Source organism: Triticum dicoccoides, chromosome 6B (genome assembly GCF_002162155.2).
Source record: "Triticum dicoccoides isolate Atlit2015 ecotype Zavitan chromosome 6B, WEW_v2.0, whole genome shotgun sequence".
Classification (NCBI taxonomy): Eukaryota; Viridiplantae; Streptophyta; class Magnoliopsida; order Poales; family Poaceae; genus Triticum; species Triticum dicoccoides.
The window spans coordinates 714,784,143-714,794,706 of record NC_041391.1 but is presented as its reverse complement, the minus strand read 5'-3'; positions in this window follow the sequence as shown (position 1 = coordinate 714,794,706).

The window sequence follows — 10,564 nt, the reverse complement described above, 5'->3', positions numbered from 1 at the left end:
ATGCTGACGCGTGGATGCCTTTTGGTCCCGGTTGGTGCCACCAACCGGGACCAAAGGCCCTCCTACCTGGGCTCGGCGCACCGGCCACGTGGAGGCACATCTGTCCCGGTTCGTGTTAGAACCGGGACTAAAGGGGGGAGGCATTAGTCACGACCCTTTAGTCCTGGTTCAAGAACCGGGACTAAAGGCCCTTACGAACCGGGACTGATGCCCTCTTTTCTACTAGTGTAAGTGCTTCTGTAATGAGGGGAACGGTCACTGAAGCAGAACTACCCTAGATACTTGGTAGATTAGAAGGCTGGCAAGGTCGACAGAAGTATATTGGATATACATTACATTAATGTGTACTTTACTAGTACTCCTAGTAGCACCAGAGTATTAGATACCGGTTCGGTTGCTAAGTGTTAGTAACTCGAAATAAAAGAGCTACGGAATAAACGGAGACTAGCTAAAGGTGAGATGACGATGTGTGTTGGAAGTGTTTCCAAGGTTGATGTGATCAAGCATCGCATGCTCCCTCTACCATCGAGATTGATGTTAAACCTAAATAATTGTTATTTGGTGTTTGCGTTAAGCATAGACATGATTGGATTATGTTTATCGCAATACGGTTATTCATTTAGGGAGAATAATGGTTACTCTGTTTATTTGAATAATACCTTCAATGGTCTTGCACCTAAAATGAATGGTTTATTGAATCTCGATCGTAGTGATACACATGTTCATACCAAAAGATATAAGATAGTAATGATAGTACCACATACTTGTGGCACTGCCATTTGAGTCATACTGGTATAAAACGCATGAAGAAGCTCCATGTTGATGGATCTTTGGACTCACTCGTTTTTGAAAAGATTGAGACATGCGAACCATGTCTATTGGTATATATGCATGAAGAAACACCATATAGATGGATTGTTTGGACTCACTTGATTTTGAATCACTTGAGACATGCAAATCATACCACATGGGCAAGATGACTGAAAGGCCTCGTTTTTCAGTGAGATGAAACAAGAGAGCAACTTGTTGGAAGTAATACATTTGATGTGTGCAATCCAATGAGTGCTGAGGCACGCAGTGAATATCGTTATGCTCTTACTTCACATATGATTTGAGTAGATTCTGAGTATATTTACTTAATGAAACACGAGTCTGAATTATTGAAAGGTTCAAGCAATTTCAGAGTGAAGTTGAAGATCATCGTGGCAAGAGGATCAAATGTCTATGATATGATCATAGAGATGAATATCTGAGTTACGAGTTTGGTACACAATTAAGACCTTGTGGAAATTGTTTCATAACTAATACCGCCTGGAACACCATAGTGGATATGGTGCATACCATGATGTCTCTTATCGAATTACCACTATCATTTATGGGTTAGGCATTAAAGACAACCGCATTCACTTTAAATAGGGCACCACATAATTCCTTTGAGATGACGCCGTATGAACTATGGTTTAGAGAAACCTAAGCTGTCATTTCTTAAAAGTTTGGGGCTGTGACACTTAAGTAAAAAGTTTTGCCTGATAAGCTCAAACCCAAAGCAGATAAAATGCATCTTCATAGGACACCCAAAAATAGTTGGGTATACCTCCTAATTCAAATCCGGAAGCAAAAGTAATTGCTTCTAGAAATGGGTCCTTTCTCGAGGAAAAGTTTCTCTTGAAAGAATTGAGTAGGAAGATGGTGGAGACTTGATGAGGTTATTGAACCATCACTTCAACTAGTGTGTAGCAGGGCACAGGAAGTTGTTCCTATGGCGCCTACACCAATTGAAGTGGAAGCTAATGATAGTGATCATGAAACTTCAGATCAAGTCACTACCAAACCTCGTAGGTTGACAAGGATGCGTACTAGTTTAGAGTGGTACGTAATCCTGTCTTAGAGGTCATGTTGCTAGACAACAATGAACCTACGAGCTATGGAGAAGCGATGGTGGGCCCGGATTCCGATGAATGGCTCGAGGCCATAAAATCCGAGAGAGGGTCCATGTATGAAGACAAAGTATAGACTTTGGAAGAACTACTCGATGGTCGTAAGGCTGTTGAGTACAGATGGATTTTAAAAGGAAGACAGACAATGATGGTAAGTATCACCATTAAGAAAGCTCGACTCGTCGTTAAGATGTTTTCCGACAAGTTCAAGGAGTTGACTGCGATGAGACTTTCTCATTCGTAGCGATGCTAATAGTCTGTTGGAATTATATTAGCAGTTACTGCATTATTTATGAAATCTTGCAGATAGGATGTCAAAACATTGTTTCCTCGACAATTTTCTTGAGCAAAGGTTGTATGTGATACAACCAGAAGGTTTTGACAATCCTGAAAGATGCTAACAAGTATGCAAAGCTCCAGTAATCCTTCTAAGGACTGGAGTAAGCATCTCGGAGTTGTAATATACGCTTTGATGAGATGATCAAAGATTTTGGGTTTATACAAAGTTTATGAGAAACTTGTATTTCCAAAGAATTGAGTGGGAGCACTATAGAATTTCTGATGAGTATATGTTGTTGACATATTGTTGATCAGAAATGATGTAGAGTTTTTGGAAAGCATATAGGATTATTTGAAAAGTGTTTTTCAATGAAAAACCTAGATTAAGCTGCTTGAACATTGAGCATCAAGATCTATAAGGATAGATCAAGATCGCTTGATAGTACTTTCAAACGAACACATACCGTGACAAGATTTTGAAGGAGTTCAAAATAGATCGGCAAAGAAGGAGTTCTTGGCTGTGTTATAAGGTGTGAGTATTGAGTAAGACTCAAGACCTGACCACGGCAGAAGAGAGAGAAAGGACGAAGGTCGTCCCCTATGCTTTAGACCTAGGCTCTACAGTATGCTATGCTGTGTACCGCACCTGAAGTGTGCCTTGCCATGAAGTCAATCAAGGGGTACAAGAGTGATCCAGGAATGGATCACATGACAGCGGTCAAACTTATCCTTAGTAACTAGTGGACTAAGGAATTTTCTCGATTATGGAGGTGGTAAAAGAGTTCGTCGTAAAGGGTTAGGTCGATGCAAACTTTGCCACTAATCCGGATGACTCTGAGTAGTAAACTGGATCGTATAGTAGAGCAGTCATTTGGAATAGCTCCAAGTAGCGCATGGTAGCTGCATCTACAAGATGACATAGAGATTTGTAAAGCACATACGGATCTGAAAGGTTCAGACCCGTTGACTAATAACCTCTCTCACAAGTGTGATATGATCAAACCCCATGGGTGTTGGATTCATTACAATCACATAGTGATGTGAACTAGATTATTGACTCTAGTGCAAGCGGGAGACTGTTGAAAATATGCCCTAGAGTCAATAATAAAATGGTTATTATTGTATTTCCTTGTTCATGATAATTGTCTATTGTTCATGCTATAATTGTATTAACTGGAAACCATAATACATGTGTGAATACATAGACCACAACATGTCCCTAGTGAGCCTCTAGTTGACTAGCTCGTTGATCAATAGATGGTTATGGTTTCCTGATCATGGACATAGGATGTCATTGATAACGGGATCACATCATTAGGAGAATGATGTGATGGACAAGACCCAATCCTAAGCATAGCACAAGATCGTATAGTTGCTAAGAGCTTTTCTAATGTCAAGTATCATTTCCTTAGACCATGAGATTGTGCAACTCCCGGATACCGTAGGAATGCTTTGGGTGTACCAAACGTCACAACGTAACTGGGTGTCTATAAAGGTGCACTACAGGTATCTCCGAAAGTGTATGTTGGGTTGGCACGAATCGAGACTGGGATTTGTCACTCCGTATGACGAAGAGGTATCTCTGGGCCCACTCGGTAATGCATCATCATAATGAGCTCAATGTGACTAAGTAGTTAGTCACGGGATCATGCATTATGGAACGAGTAAAGTGACTTGCCGGTAACGAGATTGAACGAGGTATTGGGATACCGACGATCGAATCTCGGGCAAGTAACATACCGATTGACAAAGGGAATTGTATACGGGATTGATTGAATCCCCGACATCGTGGTTCATCCGATGAAATCATCGTGGAACATGTGGGAGCCAACATGGGTATCCAGATCCCGCTGTTGGTTATTGGCTGGAGAGGTGTCTCGGTCATGTCTGCATGGTTCCCGAACCCGTAGGGTCTACACACTTAAGGTTCGGTGACGCTGGAGTTGTTATGGGGAATAGTATGTGGTTATCGAAGGTTGTTCGGAGTCCCGGATGAGATCCCGGACGTGACGAGGAACTCCGGAATGGTCCGGAGGTGAAGATTGATATATTGGACGAAGGGTATTGGAGTCCGGAATTGTTCTGGGAGTACCGGGTGACGACCAGCGTGACCGAAAGGTGTTTCGGAGGCCCCGGCAAGCGTTGGGGGGGGGGGGCTTATGGGCCAAGGGGGGGGGGCACATCAGCCCACTAAGGGGCTGTGCGCCCCTCCCACCCCATCTCACGAAACGTGGAGAAGTGGGAGCGCCTCCCCTAGGGCAGCCACCCCTCCCTGCTTGGGGGGAAAGTTTCCTAGGGGTGGGGGCACCCAAACCCGTCTATGGTTTACCCTGTGGCCGCCACCCCTCCCTTAGGGAACCCTAGGGCGCCTCCTCCACCCCCTTCCCCCTATATATAGTGAGGGAGAGAGAGGCAGCCGCACCCTTCCCCTGGCGCAGCCCTCTCCCTCCTCCAACACCTCCTCCTCCTCCGTAGTGCTTGGCGAAGCCCTGCTGGAGAACCACGAGCTCCACCACCACCACGCCGTCGTGCTGTCGGAGTTCTCCCTCAACTTCTCCTCTCCCCTTGCTGGATCAAGAAGGAGGAGACGTCCCCGGGCTGTACGTGTGTTGAACACGGAGGCGCCGTCCGTTCGGAATCGACCGCGATTTGAATCGCTGCGTGTACAACTCAACCAACAGTGTTCTTGTAACGCTTCCGCTTAGCGATCTTCAAGGGTATGAAGATGCTCATCCTCTCCCTCTCTTGTTGCTAGAATCTCCATAGATTGATCTTGGTGATGCGTAGAAAATTTTGAATTTCTGCTGCGTTCCCCAACATAAGCTGGGTGACATCTCACAAGCTGGTGTCATATAGATTCAGGTTGCTTACCACTTGTTGGTTGTTATGTATTTTTCGCTGGGTTGATGATTGTTATGTTTGAATTGCTTGTATCCATAATAAGATCTCACCATTTCTTCCCCTTGGTTGCCAGGTTTCCTATCATCAAAAACCACCTGTTTGATGCCCATCATCAGGTTGTGTGAGCCACAGTGCTGTACATGATGACTCATTTGGAGGATCTAGGTGCGAGGGCAGGTCAGCGGCACATTTGAACGCATCACATTTTAGAGAGCGCACGTGTGGAGGTTTCTTTTGCCGTTTCCGGCGAAATGGAGTGAGGATGACAATTTTACCCATGGATACAGATACCCGTGGATACCGTACCCTTATGTGCAGGATATAGGCACAATTTTACACCCATAGTAGTACCCATCCCCTATAAGTCATGGGTAGGTAGGTACCCATACCCTACCTATTTATACTGACATGTTATCTGTCGGATGTTATTTGGTGAAGTGTGTCGTGAGCTTGTGAACCTATGTTAAAGTTTTTTTTTAGTTGTCAATTTAAATTGACATAATTGTCTATACTCATTCATCTGTTATTAAGTTGAGATAAAAAAAATTCCCTACTAGATTCGGAACCACCCCTCTAGTGGGATGTGTATTTTCCCTACTAGACTCGGAACCACCCCTCTAGTGGGATGTACAACTTTAACTCCCCGTTTATATGGAACTTTTACTGCCCTCATGAATATGTAACTTTTCACTACCCTTATGAATATGGAATTTTCGCCATCCAACTATCTATGCATGTGAGATGTGCAACTTTATATGATGCTCCGGCCAACTGCCTAGTTGACTTTGTGTAGCTCTGTTTGTTGCCCCCGCCAACTGAAACTACATATCCACAAGTAGGGGGGAGGGGAAGGAGTTGCACATTGAGTAATAGGAAGTTGACTCGAACAACAAACTATGTTGCACATATCACTGGTAGGGAAGGTGGGGAAGGGTGTGTCCACTGTAAAAAAGACTACACATCCACAAGTAGGGACAAAGGGTTGGACATCGACTACTACATAGTTGGTTGGGATAGTAGACTAGTTGCACATCAAGTTTTCATGGTTGCTAGGTTGCAACCTCATGTGAAGTTAGATCATGCAGCTTCAAAAACTGGTTTTGAAAATATTGCACCATGTAGTACTAAAGTTGTACAATGCAGCACTGAAGTTGCACAATATAGCAATAAAGTTGACATCAAAAAAAATTCATCGAAACATACCCATGCGAGATCTGAATTCAACGCGTGATTTGAAAGATATGACTTTTTTAAAATTCAAAAAACCGAAATAATTGGGCGTGAAGTTGTTTCTTCTAAACCGAACTAATCAGTGTGAACATATTTGATGATACTGCCAACATGCATTAGCAGATGAAAAAACAACACATGCAATATCTGTGAAGCCCGGCCGCTCGTTTTCTTAAAAAAGTGCGCTTGCACTGCACTTTGAAGATTTTGGGACCCGTTGTTTAAAAAAGTCCACTTTACCCGTCTCATACCCTAAAAAAACCCTGTATAATCTAGATTTTTCTGTTTTGGTATATATCTAGTCATAAACTAGAAAAAGATATTGAGATATTTACTATGGCATATACTTTATCAAGATATTTAAGAAAATACACACATATTACTATGGCACTTTGAAGATTTTGGGCGCAATCATTTTACTCTATCAAGATATTTAAGAAAATACACACATATATTCATGTTAGTGTTACGAATTAATCCGAGAAGACATGTCATTTGTATTTCTTATATTATAGTATTTAAAAGCATTTGGTTAAATACATTTAAATGAAAAATGAATCAAACTTTCTGAAGCATATTGGATTTATGAGAATGGTTAAAAATGATGTCCAAAGCAGTATAAAATCTTAGTATGGATAGTGATATTTATTTAGACTTATCCTCAAATGCGAACAAAATTTTCTAAATTATTAATATGTATTTTGTAGAATGCATAGAATGCTTCCGCAATCATTTTATTTTGTAGTAGGAAGGCAGTCTCTTGCACCATTTTTTTCTGTCTGCAGCAGCAGTGTCTTAGTATTATTGTTACCCTGGTCTTTAGCAAGATGAATGAGAAGCCCAAAAAGCTAGCAAAAGAACTGGCCTGCGTCCCAGACTGGCCGCCGTCTGGCCGGAGACCTCCTCACTGGCGCCTTATGCGTCAGTAGACTAAACCAGCGCCCACGCGGCTGGGTACATGGGCCGGCCCAATAACAAGCCGAATAGGATCGCTCACGACGCGCGCTTCGTCCGGCTTCCTAGATCGATCATTTTATGGTTGACCGGTCACCCCTAAACAAAGTCAACCACTGAGCACTGAATTTTCAAGAAAAAACAATAATTCATAAAAACAACAATTCAAAATAACAAAAACACAGATTATAAAAAGTTCGTTCAAATTTTGGAAAATTTCAAAAATATGAAAACAAGATATAGCATAAGAAAAAAATCAATTTGTCGTACGAGTTAAGAAAAGAAAGGATAAATAAAAAATCAATCCGTTTGAGGGATCGTTCGTGAGCGGTTCACGGATCGTGATCAACGTTCGAGGGACTCCAAGTACATCTACACCGACTCGTCTACTTCCGCTGCACTCCCGGAGTCGGTAGCGATCGTTGACCACAACCCGTTATGCATCTTCATATTGTTCCTGAGTGATCGTAGGGAGATTTTTTTTGTTTTCTACTATATTTCCCAACAACTATTGCTACTTGTTACAAATTATCTTACTACAAAACTATCTGTTACCACTACTTTCAGTACTTGCAGAGAATACCTTATTGGAAACCGCTTGTCATTTCCTTATGCTCCTCGTTGGGTTCGACACTCTTACTTATTAAAAAGACTACAATTGATTCCCTATACTCGTGGATCATCAATCTTTTTTCCCTTTCATATTTCTTTATCATCATCCCTCAGATGGCTTCCTCACACCGAGGAAACTTAAAGGTTTATACAAATTGAGTAGATTGTATGTAACATATGCTAGTGTCGTATGCATGACACTAGTCTAAATTACTCCTCACCATGAGAGTTTTTAATTGATGGACGAACAAACGTGGCAGAGGCCCAATGGCCCATGAAAGGTACGACACATGGGGTAGAGTATAGAATAAACCTCCAAGCAACACCTTAGCCATAGAATAATATACATTAGCTATCATGAAAATGTATCACTCATGGCTAGTGCTGCTACCAAGAGAAATAAATTTTTTTAGATGATTTACAACAAAGCTTTCACTTGATATCCATACACATAAGCAAGCATCTATCAACAATATGTGATAAGTTGCAAAAATCACCCGAGATACATGAGGATAACTTATGTTCCCTATATTTCACTTGATGACAAATTGACAAAGAAATACCGGCATAATACAGGCCCAACAGGCCCACCGTTCGTTAGCACAGCCCGTGAAGAAATACTGGCCGAGAAAAAACGTCAGGCATCAAGCCCATTACAGCACCACGCATCAAATAATCAGGTTGGGAAAAATCAACCTAGTTTTCTACAACAACTCCCAGTCTAGAGACTACAAAACATCCCAGTCCAGAGCGGTTACATCATGTCCTTGCCGGCTGCATGGCGCACGAGAGCCTTGAGACAACACGCGCGCACGCCTGCTCCTTGAGGCCCTATGTCTCTATCTCTGGCATTTGCCTCGCCGCAAGAGAGGAAGAGAGATGGAGACTTGGGTTGGTATCGTGGCAATGGCTGAGCTACGTGCACTTCTAGTGGAATATCCCTTTACCGGTCTTTCCTAGCTTTTAGACCAAAAAAAATTCAAAAAATTCTTTTTGCGCAAACAAATGCACTTTTTTTTGCGAGAGTCACGATTTTGTTTTCGCGAGAGGCACGGTTGTGATTTTGTGAGAGGCACGGCCGTGCCTATTGGAAACGGAAAAAAACGTGTTTCTGTTTTTTTTTTCACGAGAGGCACGGTTGTGCTTTCGCGAGAGGCACGGGCATGCCTCTTTCGTAAAGTGAAAAAAACGCGTTTTCTGTTTTTTTTTTCTTTCGCGAGAGGCACGGTTTTGCTTCCGCCAGAGGCACGGTTGTGCTTTCGCGAGAGGCACGGGCGTGCCTCTTTCGGAAAGGAAAAAACACGTTTTCTGTTTTTTTCTTTCGCAAGAGGCATGGTTTTGCTTCTGACAGAGGCACGGTTGTGCTTTCGCGAGAGGCACGGGCGTGCCTCTTTCGGAAAAGGAAAAAAATGTGTTTTTTCTTTTTTTTCTTTCGTGAGAGGCACGGTTTTGTTTCCGCAAGAGGCACGGTTGTGATTTCGTCAGAGGCACGGGCGTGCCTCTTTCGGAAAGGGAAAAAACCCGTGTTCCCGGTTCGTTTTTTTCGTCGGTTTTCTTGTGAAAAAAAAGTTCGTCAAAACCTATCAACATGGGATCTAGTTTTGAAGATCTCGACGCGAGGAATCCAATGGCGAAAGCGGTTCATGATTTGGACGCACGGTTTAAGAGATAAAACATTTTGAATAAACGGATCTACGAAAAAAGGGAAAACTCCCAGGTTGCGACAAGTGGCGCGCAGCGCGCCACTTGTCGCAACCTAGAGAAGTTGAAGTGATCTCCACAAGGAGTACTCCTTGATTAGTGATTTCGCCTAACAACCCGAAGCAGAAAAACGTAGGCCCAGGCTTGGCCCGGCCTAGTATCGAGGCCCAAGCCTGGCCCATCAGTCAAAAAACCCGTCGGGCCACGGGCCAAGGATCTTCCTTAAATTGCAAAAATGGCAAGCCCAAGCCCGGCCCCGCCAGGGCATCGGGCTCAAAATCTAGGCCCAGGCCCGGCCCGTGGGCAAGGTCGGGTCGGGTATCCCGTGGCCAGGTATATTCGGAGATATATCTACCCATGGGCCGGGCCTAAAAAAGCCCACGGCAAAAAACTGAGGCTCAGGCCCTCCCAGACCCTTGCATCGGGCCTACTTTTCAAGCCCAAGCCCGGCCCATCCGGTAAAAAACCCTAAAAAGCCCTTAGGGCTTAGGGCCGTGGGCCGGGCCTCTTCCTTAAAATGCCAATATGCCAAACGCAAGCCCGTTCAGGTCCTGCCGGTGGGCTCAAAACTTAGGCCCAAGCCCGGCCATGAGCAAGCCCATCGGGCCTAGGCCCTGAATTTTAGGGCCAGATCTGGGTGGGCCGGGCCGGACGTGAGATGGCCAGGACTACTCGGTCGGAGAGCTCATCTGTACACACGCACACAATCCGTACATACGCACATGCCCACGCACAAAACGCGTAGCCACCGTGGAATTCCATTCCAATTCCAATTCCAAAGCCGACGGGGCGAAGCAACCGAGCCACCCCACCCGCGCCCGCGCCCCACCCAACCACCGACCTGCGGGCCCCGTCACCCCCCGGGCCCACACGTCATCGCCCCCATCCAACCACCTGCCATGCACCTCCACGCGCTCCGCGGCCGGTAACAAAAGAAAAGAAAAAGGGCG